At 31.1% G+C, this 11,193-nt stretch overlaps 2 long non-coding RNA genes across 2 annotated transcripts; one reads left to right on the plus strand and one right to left on the minus strand.

The window, feature by feature from the left end:
- Nucleotides 1-402: 402 nt before the first annotated feature.
- On the minus strand, nt 403-2,462 carry LOC107956596 (uncharacterized). The gene is made up of 2 exons (XR_001700168.2): nt 2,263-2,462; nt 403-432 (listed from the first exon to the last, which is right to left on the minus strand). It is a non-coding gene; the product is annotated as an uncharacterized lncRNA (long non-coding RNA).
- Nucleotides 2,463-5,155: 2,693 nt separating this feature from the next.
- On the plus strand, nt 5,156-6,144 carry LOC107956595 (uncharacterized). The gene is made up of 3 exons (XR_001700167.2): nt 5,156-5,470; nt 5,598-5,682; nt 5,917-6,144. It is a non-coding gene; the product is annotated as an uncharacterized lncRNA (long non-coding RNA).
- The last annotated feature ends 5,049 nt before the right edge of the window (nt 6,145-11,193 follow it).

Consider the following 11,193-nt stretch of genomic DNA (forward strand, 5'->3'; position numbering starts at 1 on the left):
TGCTTCCCCTTGGAATTTTTCTTCTAGGCATTTTATCTACAATACACATAAAATAGTTGAAAACTTAATAACTAATTACAACAATAACAGCACATATAAAATAGTTGAAATATATAATAAGACCAAGATTTAAATTATGATATTACATATAATTAAACAATCGTAAAATCTTACTACATCATTATTCGTAAATATCTTCATCCGTATCCTGACGAACCCATTGAAATTGTGTACTAGTACCAGGGATATTATCGTTTAAGTTTTGTTCTGGAAAGGGCAAAGTTTCTGATCTGTCAAAAATAATAAGCAAACTATAAAAGCAAAAATATAACCAAATCCAAAATTTAAACATTTGGAGGTGTTTTTTAATAAAACTATTTATGGAAACATATGAATAAATACCTCAAATTTCCTCGATTTCGAAGCAGACGGCTGCCAAACAAAAAACACAACTAAATTAGTACAAAAAAACAAAAAAAAGGAGTAAACAGAATATAATTTTAATCAGAAAAAAATAGGAGTAAACACAACTAACATGTAAAGCTCGATAATAAAATTGAACCGACTGTTTTCTAATAATTTAAATATTAATTGAACCGACTATTTTCTAATGCTGTTTTCTACGTAACAGTATTAATTTGTCAGAGCAGTTTGAAAGAATTGCAGGGTTGTCATTGTTGGTATGAGATTAATATTGTTCAAGTAAAATTCACTATTTCTAAATACAAAATTTTAAGGTTTTAATATAGAACCAATATTTACTTGGATAAACAGTTAGTTTTTCCATAAAATCTTTTCATTTGTAAATCTTAATTCGAATTAAAAAGATTTAATTTCTCAATTGGTGAAATAAAATAGTTCGATAAAAAAAGCCTGAATTAAAAGAGTGAGGCACAAATTTTAAAAATTTTAGAATTTCATGGGTGGACTTGGGCTTTTGACCCATTTGAACAAATTTTAAGGTAGAATTTAAGAAGAAGCCAGCCCTCATCAGTAGTGTAATAGTCGGCCATTGTTTCTCATGGAGTCTTTTCTTCTCCTCTCATTTTCCCTTGTATTTTCTTGAATTTTCTGAAAAAGTAAATACTCAAAATTTTGCTAAATCACTTGAAAAACAAACCTCCTAAACTCATTTACACCATCAATCTTTTAAACGTTAACCTATCATTTCATGAGTTTTAGTGGGTTTTAGTATGAGAAAACAAAGCTAGAAAGAAAATGTTTCAATAGTGTTTTAAAAAAAAAACTTTTTTAACATGATATTTTAGTTTAATGGTTATGAGAAAGTTTGAAAAGATTTGTTATTGATATTGTAATATATTTTGGTGTATATAAAAACATGTAATGATGAGAATGGAGTTCCTAAAACTTAAATGAGGTGAAAGTAAGATTATGTGTTGTAGATATTGTAATATGTGTAAAGTTTTAGATTTAGTTAATATTTTTTACTCTTCTATAAGATTTAGTTATGTATAATGAAGTAAAACAAAAGTAAAGGATTTTAAAAGATTTAGTTATGTAATCTTTATTCAATTTTTTTTACTTTCTTAGATTTAGTTAAAACAAAAGTATGAACTCATAAGATTTAATTTCTCTATAAAGTTATGTATGATATAATAATCGTGGAATTGTATGTATATATAATTTATTTGGGTGAAAGAAAATTGAAAATTTAAGTGGAGGTATATTTGTTATTTAAATACAACAGAAGATGGAATTGCAATTTGTATACTTTTATTTACTTTCTTTGGCTTATGCAAGTCTTATTTGAGTTGAAGTATAAACCAGTAGCAACTACTATTCTTCAAGAGTTTTATTGTTTCAGTTCCTTTCTAACCATTATATATTATTATAATATGACAAACCAAAACATCTTTAATTATTGAATTCTTTATAATCTACAACTTAGAAAAATAATTTTATTTCCTTTTTCTTTAATTGGCAGGGTGTAGGGTGCAGGGACAAAATATATAATTTTAAAACATTAAGTATAAAAAGTTCAATTAGAAAACCTGGATTTCGCGCAAATGTCGAATACATATCTTACTTTTTTTAATGAATATATAGAAGGACAAAAAAAAGTTCAAAGTTGCCCTAAAATAAACTTACAGCAAGCAGCAAACAGTATGCATATGGCAAATACATTCAATCAGCATGCCAGTACCAACCACATTCATTTTTAAACCCGCAAATATCAATGCGTTTCAAAATTAAATTTCATATTTAAACAGTCCAAAAACAAATGCCCGACTAGAAACTAACCGATGACGACGGCTGTAGTAGTCCGACGGTGACGGAGATGCTCGAGCTTCTGATGTTTGCGCAGCAAGTGGTCGGCCCGGACAAAGACAACGGCGAATGGGATAGTCAATTTTTCAGATGGCGCAAATTGAATGGGTTTGGGGTTAGGGATTTACTGAATTAATTTGGAATTGGGGGAAATGGGGAAATTTTGGGATTTCGGGTTTAAGTGTGGGAATGATATGGCTGGAGAGAAAACGACGACGTTTTCGTCTACAACTTAACCCATTTGTAGCGTTTATAGCTAAAACGCCACTAAACCCTAAAAAAAACGCGGAAAGTCAAATTATTTTTGCAGCGTTAAAAATTTTTATTTTTTTTTATAAATTGATTTACTTTTTGTGGCGTTTTATGAAAAACGCCGCTATTTTATTTTGAACAAAATGGCTCCATTTTGCTATGCAAATAATTTTTTTCTATTTTTTTATAATTTTATTTATTTTTTGCGGCATTTTTATAGAAAACGCCGCTATTACTTATCTTTTGCGGCGTTTTTGATATTATTTCATTTTGAACAAAATGATGCCGTTTTGCTCTGCACAAAATTTTTTATTTTGTTTTTTTAAATTGATTTATTTTTTGCGGCGTTTTTATGGAAAACGCCGCAATTTCATTTTGAACAAAATGACGCCGTTTTTCTATGCACAAAATTTTTTATTTTGTTTTTTATAAATTGATTTTTTTCTCGGCGTTTTTATGAAAAATACCACTATTTCATTTTGAACAAAATGACGCCGTTTTGCTATGCAAATAATTTTTTTATTATTTTTTATAATTTTATTTATATTTTGCGGCCGCTATTGCTTATCTTTTGCGTTTGTCATAGAAACGCCGCAAAATATTATTTCATTTTGAACAAAATGACGCCGTTTTGCTATGCTAATTTTTTTTGTTTTTTATAAATTGATTTTTTATAAAATAATTGTATAAAATTTTATCATTTAACAAATCTCAAGTAAACCTTAACCTTAAACCCTAAATTAACCATTCAATACATATAAAGTCTATCTATTATATATCTCTTAAATAATTTAAACTATACTCATAATTTCAATATATTTGATTTATTATTATCTCTTTTACAATTATATAAGAACATATTTAAAATATAAATTTAAAAAATAATTAATCTAAACTCAAAACCTTAACTCGACCCCTGAATCCCTAAACCTTAAATCCCTAACTCTTAACCCCTAACGTCTAACCCCTAACCCCTAAACCTTAAATCCCAACCCTTAAATCATAATCCCTAAACCCATGCTCCCTAAACCTTAAAATATGAACTCCTAAACCGGCCTTAAATCTTAAATAAATCATATACCCTAAACCAAAAACCCTAAACAAATTTATTATTATCTCTTTTACAATTATATAAGAACATATTTAAAATATAAATTAAAAAAATTAATCTAAACGCCCAAAATCCTAGCTCGACCCCTGAATCTCTAAACCTTAAATCCCTAACTCTTAACCCCAAACATCTAATCCCTAAACCCCTAACCCTCTAACCCCTAAACCTTAAATCTCAACCCTTAAACCATAATCCCTAATCCATAATCCCTAAACCCATACTCCATATACCTTAAAAACGTAACTCCTAAACTTGCCTTAAATCTTAAATAAATCATAGACCCTAAACCAAAAACCCTATGTTTTTTTTGCGGCGCTTTCCCAAAAACGCCGCTAAAGACCTGAGTATTAGTGGCGCTTTCCTAAACAACGCCGCTAAATCCCCGAAAGCTTAGAAAACGGCGTCGTTGGGCTTATGTCTTTTTGCGGCGCTTTCTCAAAAACGCCGCTAAAGCCCTGAGCATTAGCGGCGCTTCCTAAAAAACGCCACTAAATCCGCGAAAGCTCAGAAAACGACGTCGTTGGGCTTAGTTTATTTTGCGGCGCTTTCTCAAAAATGCCGCTAAAGCCCTTAGCATTAACGGTGCTTTCTAAAGAAACGCCGCTAAATCCCCCGAAAACTCAGAAAACGGCATCGTTGGGCTTATGTTTCTTTGCAGTGCTTCCACAAAAATGCCGCTAAAGCACTGAACATTAACGGCGATTTCTACAAAATGCCACTAAGTCCCCGAAAGCTAGAAAACGGGGTCGTTGGGCTTAGGTTTTTTTGGGCGCTTTGTCAAAAACGTCGCTAAATCCACGAAAGCTCAGAAAACGACGTCGTTGGGCTTATGTTTTTTGCGGTGCTTCTCAAAAAATGCTGCTAAAGCCCTGGGCATTAGCGGCACTTTCCTAAAAACGCCGCTAAATCCCCGAAAGCTCAGAAAACGGCGTCGTTGGGCTTAGGTTTTTGCGGCGCTTTCCGGAAAACGCCGCTAATGCTTATTTTCAACGGCGTTTTTTATTCAAACGCCGTTAAAAAAGCCGCTAAATGCCTGTTTTGGTGTAGTGATAGTCTGGGGACTGAATTGAATATGTGACAAAATTTAAAGTATAAATAAAAATCAAAAACAAAATATAAATGATCGAATTAAAATAAAATGGAAAAGTGTAGGGCCTCAAAGGGAAATTATCCCAATCCCACATCATTTCTTTGGTTCAACAGTGGGTCCAAGGATAGACTTGCAAAGAGATTAAAATAATAGGATAAAAATGAAATAAAATAAAAATGTGCAAAACAAATTTAAAAATAGGTAAAAAAGCAGAAGGGCCAAAATAGCAAATAGCCCGTCCCTTCAAAAACACTTGGATCATGGGAGGGGATCAGGTCGGACGTTTGGGTCAACCCCAAAATGAAGTCATTTTGGGCCTTTTGAGACCAAGCCAAAATGGCGTTGTCTCACAGGCCCTATTTAACTAAAAAAGAATCTAAAAAATCATTTTAACATCTTAAAAAAATTTCTTTTCCTTTTTCTTTTCTCTCAAACCCCCTTCTCCTCCGGCCACAAGGTCGGCGCACATCTGCTACAACCATCGGTCATCAGCGTTGGTGACTACCGCCTCCGGCGGCTGAAAAATTCCTAAAAAATCCCTTTTGTGCCCAATTTTCACGTGGATTCCAGATCTAGGATTGAAATCCCCAAAAACCCAGTTGATGTTCAACTATCAGTCAAGAAACCCTTCGCCTCTCCTTTTGCGACAAGACCCTCGACGGAACCCTAGGGGTTCCGAGGCTTCTCAAGTTAGCTGAAAGGGGAGTTCCATAACAACACTTTAATAGGTAAATCCAAAAAAACTTGAATATTTTGTTGTGATTTTTTTATTTTTTTTCATATTTTACGAAATTAAAAAAAAGAACTACCTTTGTTATTTTTTATTTTATTTTGATTTCCCCTTTCTCCGTCGAGGTCGTCGACGAACCCCAATGGGTTCAGAGACCCTTCGAACAGGCAAAGAGCCATCGACGATAGTGGTGGAAGATAAAGTGACGAGGTTAGTTTTCTTTTTAAACCTTGTTTTTATTGTTTTGCTTTTTACCTAAAAAATAGAAGAAAAAATTAAATAAAAGATTAAAAAAACACCTTTGCAATTTTTTTTCTCTGTTGAATTTCTTCATAAAAAAAGGAGAGAAATTAGAAATGTTTCTGTGGCTTTTTATAGTCGAATTACAACATATTCTCTTTTGTCTTTTTCCTTTTTCTGCTTCTATTTCTCTGTTTTCTACAGGTGGTGGTGGCAAAGACGAGGCGGCAGTGTCAGGCCTCAGATGGCACCCTGCTGACATGGTAAGGGGAGCGGCGGCTGGAGACTTTTAGGGGGAGCTAGGGTTTCTGAAATTTTTTTAAGTTTTGGGCTTGGGGGCTTAGGTAATTTGTGCTTTAGAGTTTTGTATTTGGGCTTTTTATTAAATGACTTTTTTTTTGTTTTTTTTTGTTTGGGTTTGGGCCGGATGAATTTTTCCTACTACAGCATCCTTTTCAATTTTTGAAATTTTTATTGAAATTTTTATTTTGTTCAAAATGATAGCTATTAATTTTATTTGATTAAATTCTCATATTAGTCTTCTCCCATGTGTAAAGTTGTAAATTTAGTCCATATTCTTCAATTGAATAGTTCTAGGTCCCTATCTTTTTTAAATTACAAAATTTCAATATTAATACAAAAGATAATCGCTAAATCAATTAACTGACATTTTTACGAGTAATATATGGAAATAATAAATTAACATGACATTACACATATGATAATGTATTTGTCACATAAGATTTTAGAAATAGTATAACTTAAGGAATTTAGTAACTACCGTTTGACAAAGATTGAAGTTTTAAAATTCAAAAAGTATAGGACTGAAAATGATCATATGGATTAAATCCATAATTTATTAAAAGCAGATTTTTGTATTAGTACTCATGTAAAATCAAAAATTTTAAAGGGTCAAGGCTAATTTTTTTTTCATTAAGAATTTTAAATTAAATAACTATTTTTTTGGAGGAACAAAATAAAAAAGTATCTATTTTATTAAATGCCAAGGCCTCTTCTTGCCCGTGGCTTCGTCACTGGAGGCATTCATATGCAAAATGGGAGAGTTCACTACTTCTACACATGCTTTCGTATGGAAAATTGTAACCCCTTCGGCACTAATTGGAACCTAAAGCATTTTGGTGAACACATATAATAAGCTATAAATATTTTTCATTTAAGAAATAATTATATATATACAAGAGAAATAAAAAAAGTTTATTTAAAAAATAAGTATTAGTTAAGCGTTTTGAAAGGACGATATGATATGATGTTTTATAGCATAGCACTTCCATGCATCTTGAGCCCTTATATGTGTATATGCTTAGTATTAAAGTTGGATGCACTATACGTGTAAATATGTGAGGAGTGCAATTGGAATCCCGAATATTTGAGTCTTATTTTATTAAGGTTATTAAAAATTACGAATTTGTATAATAATAAATTAATTTAATAAGTATGTTTTGAGCAATGAAATTGAATAATTAATAGCTTAACTTGCATGATCAATAAATGAGTATTAGATAATAAATTATAACTATAACTATCTGTGAATTGAATGAATGAAATATTGAGATGAATTTTGTTTAAGAGTCTTGACTCTTTTAAGATACATAATATAAATATTGAACTGAACCTTTAATTATGTACATGTTATAAGTTGGAAGTATATGATCTTTGTGAGAGCCCAATTTCGCCAAGTCCCAAACCAGACAAAAACCAAACATAAAAATAAATAAAAATTCCAAAAATATTAACAGTTCAGTCCAGTTACAACACCAGCCCAAATTGAAGGTCCAAAACTACAAGCCCAAATAAAAAACTAAAGGCCCAAATCGCCCAAAAGCCTAAAAAATTTTAGTAACAGAAACCCTAAATCCCTAGCTTGTCGCTGCCACTCCTCCCACGTCAACGCCGCACCTGCCACCACCAACTGCTCTGCCATCGTCGCCAACCACCCCTACAAGAAAAAGAAAAAACACGCAATAGCAAGTACAAAACAGTAAAGAAATCGATAAAAAATAATAGTGTAATCGACTATAAAAGCCTAAAAAACAATTGTAATGGGGGTTCTTCTTTTCTTTTTTATTTTTTGAAAAATTGAGAAATGTACACACACAAAAATCGCCAAAATACAAAATAAAAAAAAACCTCAAAGGTGATCCTTGTTTTTTATTTTTCCTCTTTTAAATTTGTTATTATATATATATAATAAAATAAAGAAAAAATAAAAAGAAAACTCAGCGGTGGTTGTTTTCTGCCGTCGGAGCTGAAGGGTTCTTCGCCTTTTTTGGTGATTTTTTGGTCAGTTTCTAAAAAACCGACCCTAGATTCGGGCTTAGGGAGCCGAAATGGTCAAAACAGAGGTTTCTTTTTTTTTCTCGGCCACTGTGGACGACAGAGCCATTGCCGGTGATCAGTGGCCGCCGCGACGGTCGACGACGGCTCCGATGGCCAGACCCAGCCCCTTTTCAGAGAAAAGCAAAAAGGAAAACAAGTTTTTTTTTAAACTGTTTCAAATGAATTTTTTTTTACTTAAATAGGGTACCAAAACGACACCATTTCAAGGGTTTCTGAAATGCCCCAAAACGACGCTATTTTGGGGCCGACCCGCCAACCCGATCTGACCCTAGCAAGGATCCACTTTTTTTAATGGGTGGTCTGATTGCACCTTTAGTCCTTCCGCTTTTTAATTATTTTTTCATCTAGTCCTTTTTTGTTTTTTTTTAATTTTTACCCTATGATTTTGATTTTATTTCAATTCGATCCCTTAAGGAACGACTCATTTGGGACAGGGAATAATTTCCCAGTTAGTCCCTCCTCCTTTACGCGCATTTAATTTTAGTCCTTATTCGATTTTATTATTTAATTTATTATGATTTATACCTTTAATTCTGTTTAAATTTCAATTCAGTCCTTCATTCAATTAATTTCAATTTTATATTTTATTTATTTATTTATTATTCTTTTACTTTTTAAATACCTCAATTTTATATTTGTTTTATTTATTTATTATTCTTTTACTTCTTAAAAATTTAAATTTATATTATGTATCTGTTTTATCTATTTATTTATTATTCTTTTACCTTTTAAATATTTAAATTAGATATTATTTATACTTCCTTTTAACTAAGCACCTTTCATTTTCATTTTTTTTATTTTAAGTTACTTTATTTATTTTGTTGTTAATGTCATGATTTAATAATATTATTATTGTTATATTTATATTATTATGATTATAGCATTTATCCATGTGTATATTATGCCCGAATAAGTAAAATGCATATCGTTTTAAGCGTTACGTTCGTTTTTCGCACGATGCATAAAAAAGGAAAATTTTTAAATTGAGGCAAATGTTCATTATTTTGGAATTAGACCGAGATAATCGAATATCTATTTTAAAATAAATATAAAAAATAAGATTTTAGTGTTTGTTCTCGTTTATGAGAATTTAAGGTATTGTGTCCTAACTTACGGGACATGATCCTTTCTTCTCGATTAACTTGAAATAATCCCTTTTTCGTGAAAATTAATTTAGTTAAGTGATGTCTTAATAAAGGATCGTATTTTAAAATCTCTTCAAATTTTCAATTTTCGACACTAAAGACATCAAATAATCAATTAGGTACCAATTTTGGGCGTAACGAGGGTGCTAATCCTTCCCCATGCGTAATCGACTCCCGAACCTATTTTCTGAATTTTTATAGACTGAAAATCATTGTTTTGATAAATCAAACATCTTATTAAAACGATCAAATTACGAGGTGACTTAATCACGCCTCTTAAAAGTGATTGGTGACGACTCTCATTTTCATTTGTTTTAAAACCAAAAGTCGACTTCAAAAAAGGGTTTCGACAACTTATATACATAAATGATTAACCTCACACTTTGGTAATGATAAGTTTAATAAATTCCTTGCATACTTATTAACCATCAATGACAACAATAGCCATTTGGATGACGTAAAAGTTGTGTTGAAATATGATAGAGATGTATTTGGTTGAATTTTGGATTATCCGAAGTTGGTTTTACATATATCTAAATACCTAGAAAATGATTTAATATGATTTTAAAATATGCTCAATATTTTAAAAATGTTGGAAATAATTTTAATAAGATTTATTTAAGTGGTTAAATGATGATTCCGTAAAAAAAATCTTATAATAGTACAGAGTTTGTTAGAGTGATATTACCTATTTGTACTAAACATCAGATCGATCAAGTGTTACAACACTAGTTGTACCCAAATAATTGATTCTCTGAAAATTTGGACACTGATTAATTGTAATGCCTTCGGCACTAGTTAGACCCTAAAGCATTGTGGTGCATATACATAATAAACTGTAAAATATTTTTCATTTAAGAAATATTTTTTTTTGGAAAACTTTTAAGAAATATTAATGGGGATGGTTCTTTTACTCGGTCACAAGGCATCAGCGTGCAGCAGCTTGGTTTCCCAGTGCAGTGCCTCTACCGTGGAGGAATGCCTGGTGGGCGTCGACCATTCAGATCATGTGTTTTTGGCTGAGCCAGAGCCAAGCCTGCGGTACGTCCCCATCTCTTAGAGTCACAGATACTTCCAAGAACAAAAAGAATACTCCAAACGCTATATGTGACGAAACTAATAAAAGGTCTCTGTATAAAAGTTGCATCGGAGGTTACATCAACCACTCGCAAAACCAGTTTGCTTAACCTTTTAAAACTCTTTTTGATTCAAGCAAAGTTAATTTTTACGATAACCCGTTTTGCTCATCTTTCAAAAAAATCTCGCTGATGTTAGCCTACAATTTCAAAAACATTAGTTATTTGCAATCAAGTTGATTTTAAAATCTCTTCCAGAAAACCTATTTGTGTGTTTTGATTTGCAGTGGAAAAATTAACAATTTATTTATGTTTTGGAAATAGACATCCAATATTAAATTAACTGAAAAGCATTTAGCTTAACTAAATCATCATAGCGAATCCCAATAAAAGATTGAAATCAATATGATCATTTCAAAAATTATAAAAGCCCAAAATCAGTTCATCATTTAAAAATGTTGGGATAGAATTGATTAAGCAACGAACAAGTAAAAATAGTAAAAAAAAAGAAGAAGAAGAGAAATTGAAGACACAAATTTAATGTAAAAAAACCCCTCCAAAGAATATAAAAAACCACGGGTAAAGATAATTTTACTATAATGACAGAAGAACGAAGAATACAAAAGATGAAGATAAAAACTAAACCCATAAACAAAGAACCTTCAAAACGTAAATACAAAATTCTTTAAATGTGTTACGAGTTCTAATTTCTAACAGGTGTATTTTCTAAGGTTGTAAAAGAGCCTATTTATAGGCTAAATTTATAAGTCAAATAATAAAAAAATAATCTAGACTAATCAAAGTTTGATTGAAACAAATAAACAAAGTTTAATTAGAATATTATTTCTCAAATTTGACTGAAATAGGAGTTATACTCAACAAATCTTCACATTGACTCATAT

This window comes from Gossypium hirsutum, chromosome D07, assembly GCF_007990345.1.
Source record: "Gossypium hirsutum isolate 1008001.06 chromosome D07, Gossypium_hirsutum_v2.1, whole genome shotgun sequence".
Lineage (NCBI taxonomy): Eukaryota > Viridiplantae > Streptophyta > Magnoliopsida > Malvales > Malvaceae > Gossypium > Gossypium hirsutum.